Consider the following 7,376-nt stretch of genomic DNA (forward strand, 5'->3'; position numbering starts at 1 on the left):
GCACATGCTAGGTGAGGATCATATGGGGGTGCACCGGTAGGGATTTGTGACTTGGTCCATCCCGTAGCAGCTATTAAACCGCGTATTTGATTTGAAATCTTATGATATCCCGTATTTTAGAGATTGATACTATATTTTGGGATGTACGCCATGTTTGGGGCCTTGTGCCGACCTGTTTAGACCCTTAGGGGTATTTTTACTACTTTCCTCACTCTATTTGTTTGAAAGCATATCCTCAGTCCTGTTTTACCTATTTATTTCTTAAATCCAATTTCATCACTCTACTTCTTAATATATGAAAACTGTTTGGGTTGAGTTCCTTGATTTTCACTGATATGACCGAGTGGCTGTGAGGTTAATGACTGAGAGAGGTTGAGGACCTAATGTTGAGGATTATATATATGTTATGGATCGGGCTGCACACCACAGCGATATATATATATTGGATCAGGCTGCATCGCAGCGATATGACGTTTGGGTTATAGGAGCCCCTCCGGAGTCTGTACACCCATAGTGAGCATAGTCGATTATAAACTACGGATCGTGCTGCACGCCGCAATGGTTATTATGATTATTACTATTATGAGATATTATTGAGCCTGAGTGCTGAGTGTGTGTACTGAGTGACTGAGAGGCTTGCACAAAAGGTTATGTTTATGATTTATACCTTCCCGAGGGGCCCATTCATGACATCTTTGCTGATTTCACTCTTCTTTTATAATGAGCCTCTGTTGAAAAAATATTAAATAAATGATTTTAAAGTGTTTTAATTGAAACAGAAGTTTTATGAGATAACTGACTATGACACTACTGGTTTTCACTTGATATTTCTGTTGAAAACTCTTATATGGTTTAAATTGCTCGTCACTGCACTCAGACCTTATTTACTTTAGTTACTTACTGAGTTGGCGTATTCACGTTACTCCCTACACCTTGTGTGCAGATCTAGGTGTCCGAGCATCAGAGTGAGAGCCTCCAGCACTTTTAGAGCTTTACCGAAGATCGCGAGGTAGCTGCACGACATTCGCAGCCCTGCCTTCCTCCTTCTTATTTTAGTATTTTGTTGTTTCTGACTTATTTTGTATTATTCAGATACTGTCTTGGTTGTATTTAGAGGCTCATGACTAGTGACACCGGATTGTTGGGCTGTGTTGGTATATCTTGTATTGGTTTCCGCATATTCCCATTGATTTACATATATCATATGAGAATTTGAGACTTAATCGGTTTTAGAAAAATGGTTTTATAAAAGGAATTCACTGTGGTTACTTGTTGGGTTGGCTTGCCTAGTACTGTGATAGGCGCCATCAGGACCGGGACATACGGAGTCGTGACAATATGTCCAAATTCATTCTCTTTGAATTGAATTATGTAACATCTAATTTATTCTTTGTAACATCTATGCTTTAATCTTTGTAACGACTGTGTTTAATATTCGTAACAACTATTTTTTAATTTTTGCAACAACTACAGATTAATTTCTTCATCTGTATCTGTCCAACAACTTTGCCTACAAAAAGCAGTCTTCCAGCCACGAGTGCAAGTGTTTGGAGGTGCTGTGGAACCTTAGAGAACGAACGATCTTAACGATTTGCATCCAGTTAGGCCAAAATCTCTTTCAAGACAGTGGCTTACTACAACACAATAATTTTTCATACGTTATTATTTGATTCCTTGTTGTTCTTGGTCAATATTATCAGCTATTTTCCCAACAATACATAATATAAAGACTTACGTCACAAATCCAGCTCTAATTACTATAAGATAAATGGGGATATTCCTTGTTTAGTGACATTCAGAATTTCTTGTCTAAGCTGGGCATATCTAAAGCAAGTATCATAACCACACGGTCACGTGTTTTATGCCTGAGAACCAAAAGTGTGTACCCGTAAAATGGTACAGTTGAATTTATACGTGGTTCCTAGACAAATGAATTAATTTGATCCTTAAATAATTAAATAATAGAAGAATTATGTAATATTTAGCCTTAGGATGTAGCTGAAATAGCAGAAACAGCAGTTCCAGGAACAAATTTTCGGGCACAATAACAATGAAATTAAAAAGCAAGGAAATAAGATTGTATTAAGCTTTCTATGGAATGTAGCATAAGTTTCCCAGAAAATTCGTGTCCTTTATAATAATAACTGAGCTCATTATTTATAGCTACGTCTAGGGAAGGAGGTCCTAGGATCGTGCCCCTCTTTAATGTCAATTATGAGGGTTATTGATAAAGATGTAGCGGTGAACATAAATGCCAAATTCCTTGTAACGGGAAATCGTACTTAATGCCATGGAATATTCTCTATTACATACTACCTGGCGAAAAGTATTTATTACATGCTTATGAGCGCTATTCTTTCGGTGACAGACACAACAATTCCTTAGGTCTTAGCTCTCCCCCATCTTGGGTTACACGTGTCCCTCTTCTGGACAACCACATGTCATAGAATATTTTACCCTATACAGATAGTCCCTCTGCTTTATGGTGACATAACTTTGTGTTGTCGGGAAGTTGATAGAAACACTCTTTTGGTAGGAATTATTATTCCCCCTGATGGCTTCTGATGGTTGATTACACGCACGTCTCTCCGCATTTAATCCCCCGAACACACGTCTTAACACAACGTTTTGCCAATTTTCGAGATAATTGTGGCCATGAATTTAGACGCCAAAAACTTTTACTTATATGCTTTAACTTTCTTCCTTACACTCCATAATTTCCAAAGCTTCCCTTATTCGACTAGCATTCTGCTCTTCATCTTTTCTCTAATTCTCTTCAAGCTATAACCTTTTCCTTCTTCCATACAATGACTTCTTTCTCAAAGTGTACCAGTACTTCAAAGAACAAGAACAAGGTCGAGGGTTCTGCTCCTCCAACAGTGGCTCCATCATCCCTAGATGTTTTATTACCACAAAAGACTTCGAAGAGAAATTTCCTACCGCTAGCTCTCGTACATGGGCCGTTAGTAGGTATCTTTATTCCATCCGTCCTTCTAGCATTCCTGTTGTGAAGGAAGATTGCCGCTGCCATGATTTGGATATTATTGCTCCTGATCTATCAGAGCAAGTGACCCTACCCAAGAAGGGTTTTACATATTTTTACACGTATCTCTTTACTTTGGGTTCGATCTCTTTGAGCGGAGAGCTTGACTCCGTGATTACGGAGTTTTGCCTCCACTACCAAATTTGTTTGGCACAAGTAAGTTCTTCCGTGTGGAGGACGGTTACTTGCCTTTGGCGTTTGTACCAGGAGACGGAAGAAGAGCTAACTTTAGCTCACGTCATGAATCTCTATGCTCCCAAGATCTTCCGTTGGGGACTGATATACCTCTGTAAATGTGGTCACCATGCTCTGTTATCTAGCATGGATAATGACAACGACCATGGGTAGATGGAAGGGTTCGTTGCAGTCTCCAGCAATGATATCATTCCAGCAACGACTTCATCCTTTTCGGCTGCTTGGAACCGCACTCATAAGTTCTTTGTTTAATCTTTCTTTTACAAAATATTATTCTATTCCCATATTGAAGCTACATCCTTTGCTTGTCTAAGCAACTCGATGGGTCCCACCAGTGGTTGAAGTCTTGGGCTGGTGAGTCCAAAAGATCTTGGATGTTACGATGCGTGAAACTCGATTGTGGAAAGAACTAGCCCCTAAATACGAGTGGAAAGCCAAAAATCATGGTAATTCAAACTCACTTTGTTTCAAGTTTCATATGAAGAACTTGATGATCCCTTCTACCTTGTTTATGAAATCAGGTCTACCTGCGGGCTTTGTTGCTATTCCCGAGGAGGACGTTTTAGCTGATCATGCTGATGCGGTGAGGCTGCTTCAGGAGGTGCTTACTCGAACAGGTGTCTCCGGACCTGCTTCGGGCAGAAGTATTTTTTATGGAGTCCCCGGCCAGAGGACAAACAACCAAAAAGAAGACACTCCTCTGCGGCTGGGGAAAAGAATAAGAGGGCGAAGACTGTTGCCCCTGAGTCGTCTTCGGTAGTTGTGGTGACTGGCGCTCCTTTCAGGCCAACCGTAAACACCGTGATGATCGACGATGATGAAGAAGCTACTGATGAGAGACCCTCTCTACATAGAAGACAACGATCCTCATCGTCTCAGCAGGATGCTCGTCTTATTGAGGCAATTACACCAGCTGAAAATGATGTTTTGACACTTTGGGGAGAATTTGATTTGGTAGATAATGCCAACTCCCATTTTGGGTCCCAATTGCTGTACCTGGTACTGCGCCACTGAATACCATGTCACTTCCCTTTTTGGTTGGCGAGCATCCAACAACCAACATTGCATTTGATGCAGCGGCTTCTCACTTTTCAACTCTATTAGCTTCATCTCCTTCTTCACCAACACCAATAACTGCTTCATCATTTCTATCTTCATCCACTCTTCCACCATCAGCTGCTACATCACCTCCACCGGCTGTAACTGACCACGAAGAAGGTGTTCTTCTTCCCCAATCCCCAGTTCATGAGAATTTGGGGCAAAATTATGTTGCTCCTTTTGAAGATCCACAAGGGAGGAGGAATGTTACTCTTTCGATCTCTACCAGATGCAACTTGCTATCCCTGCCGGTAGAGCTTGCTAATTATCTTAAGCCTTTGGCTTCAGAGAATGATTGGGAAAAGATTCAGGCACTCTCGGGAGAGTGTTTGTTGAAGAACGCTATGCACAATGCTGCAATGGTACATTCCTTTCTTCCATTGTTATTTCTTCTATTTTTGTATGAACATATATTGAGTTTTACCTTTCTTGTTTGTAAGCCAACTTTCTTGCTTCTGAGGGCCTTCAGAGGTTACCTCCGCATGGGATCAGCTTTTGGCAGAGCAAGAACAAAATGTTGCTCGCCTCTTGGAATTGGAAGACAAAATTGCTGAGGCTATTGTATTGGAGGCTCGTTTGTAGCAAAGTGAGCAAGAAGTGGTAATCCTTCGCTGAGGCTATTGCTGAGGGCCCAATGGGCTGAAGTTCATAACGTCATTCTTGCTGCAACCGAACGTGAGGCTGCCTTCGCTGAAAGAGTGGCTAACTTAGAGGCAGCCTGAACTTCAAAATTGAAGATCTTGCTACCGTGGGGGCGAAACATGCCCACCTGGAGGAGAAGCATAAGAGGACCATAGAGCATAATAGAATTTTCAACTCTACTGTCCACGACCTTTATGTTAGCCTCAAATCTGTTAGATCCACCCAAGAAAGCCTTTCTGCCGAGGTAACCCGACTCAAAGAAGAACATAAGCACCGAGCGGCTTCTCTCATTGTTGAGAAAACTTATGCTATGTACATCATGAGGATAAAAACCTTGGGAGAGGCCAAATATGGTATCATTGACTTTGATACTAAAATTTCTAAGGCTCGTGAGCATGAGTTGGCTACTAAAAATGGTCTCTGTCGGGGCCTGATGCACATGGTCCTTCTAGTTCTAATTTCGAGTTCTTGGGAATTGAAGAAGAATCGGAAGATGATGATGTTGGAGGCCAAACTGGTGAAGACCAAAATGTTGAGCCATCGGCGGATCTATCTACTTCTCCTAGGGACGCAGACATTTCTCTTCCTCTAGGTTCCAGAGATGCTGTAGTTTAGGTTTTTTTCTTTTTCCAATTCTGTATATACACCGTTTTGGCATGTGACTGTAAATAAAAATGTCTTTTTGCTCAAGTATTGTTTGGGTCTTTCTTTTGTTATGCAAGTTTTAATCTTCGCATTCTCTTCTCTTTGCTTAAGAGTTTCGCGCAAGTTTTAATGTTTGCGTCTTATTATGTGAAGCATCGAGTGTATTTCTTTCGGAAGTATTTTGATTCTGAGCATAAGTTCTTTGGAAATCAACCATTTTACATAGCGGCTTCTATAAGTATTTGCACAAGTTTACTTTTATGCGTCCTTTCGTATACAGCCTCGGGTGTATTTTTCCCGAAGACATTTTGATTCCGAGCATAAGTTCTTTTGAAATCAACCCTTTAACATGAGGTTTTTATAAGAGATCCCTCTTATGTTTATGGTGCTCTTGAAGAGGACGTCTCCTGTTCATTACGGTACTAGAATTTGAAGTACTTGTTTAACTTTCAAATGACAAAGTTAATTCATCGTTCGAAAAATAAACAAGATCAAAAACAAAAGAATTTAATTTTATTCCTTCTATTTTCAAAAGTAAAAGTACATAAGCATTTGCTATGCTGTAGAGAAATTTCCATTACTTGTGGCTAACTTGTACAACTTGTTTCTACGGGGCTGGTCGCGCAGTCTCCGGTCCCGATGATGCAATTATGATTCTGATTTTTTGTTTCTCGGTCAACATGGCTGTCATTATTGTCGTATCCTCATATCATTGCCCCCAGTGTTCGAATACGAAGAGTGCGAATTGGAACACTGGAAGTCTTGTATCTTCGAAGATTCCACTAATGAATTGCTAGATAATCCTTAACTTGGTAACATACTTTACTTCCCCTCGGGAACTTATGCTACCGAGCGAAGGACTATCTAACAATCCTCTAGTGGTCGTGAATGGCCGGGTAACCTTTGTTCAATATCAAACTTAACTTGCCGGTGTGAATTTGCTATAGAGCAAAAGACTATCTAACCATCCCCGAGTGGATCTTTGCTTGTATGCCTTGCTATTAAAGGTCTTATTGCTATTGTCTTCGTAGTATGCTTTTTATTACTGCCTCGTTAAAAACCTTGCCAGAAAAATCAAATTGGGACAAAAACTAAATGAATGAAAAAAAAGTGCAGCACATACTTTCCGCTCGGATAATGTTCATTAGCAATAATATTTTTTGAGGTGCGACACGTTCCAATTGTTGGGCAACTTTTCTCCATTTTGGTTCTCCAATTCGTATGAACCTTTCCCGGTGACAGCTGAAACCCGGTAGGGGCCTTCCCATGTTGGACCTATCTTCCCTGCGTTGAGCTCCTAGGTATTTTGAGTTAATTTCCTTAGGACCAAGTATCCTACTTTGAAATAACAGAGGTTGGCTCTTCGATTATAATACCGCTCCATTCTCTGCTTTGAGCTGCCATTCTTACATGCGCCAAGTCCCTGTGTTCATCGAGCAGCTCCAAGTTGACTAACACTGCTTCGTTGTTCAATTCTTCATCTGCTTGGAAATATCTCAAGGTGGGTTCCTCTACTTCCACCGGGATTAAAGCTTCTACACCGTACACAAGGGAAAAGGGGTTTCCCTTATTCTTGACTTGGCCGTTATTCGGTATGCTCATAGAACTCCAGGTAATTCTTTGGGCCAATTACCTTAAGCCGCTTCCAACCTTTTCGTAAGGTTTTGAATAATCACTTTGTTCGTTGACTCTGCTTGACCATCTGCGCTCAGATGATAGGGTGAAGACGTGATCCTCTTTATTTTTAGATCTT

This window comes from Nicotiana tabacum, chromosome 3, assembly GCF_000715075.1.
Source record: "Nicotiana tabacum cultivar K326 chromosome 3, ASM71507v2, whole genome shotgun sequence".
NCBI lineage: Eukaryota > Viridiplantae > Streptophyta > Magnoliopsida > Solanales > Solanaceae > Nicotiana > Nicotiana tabacum.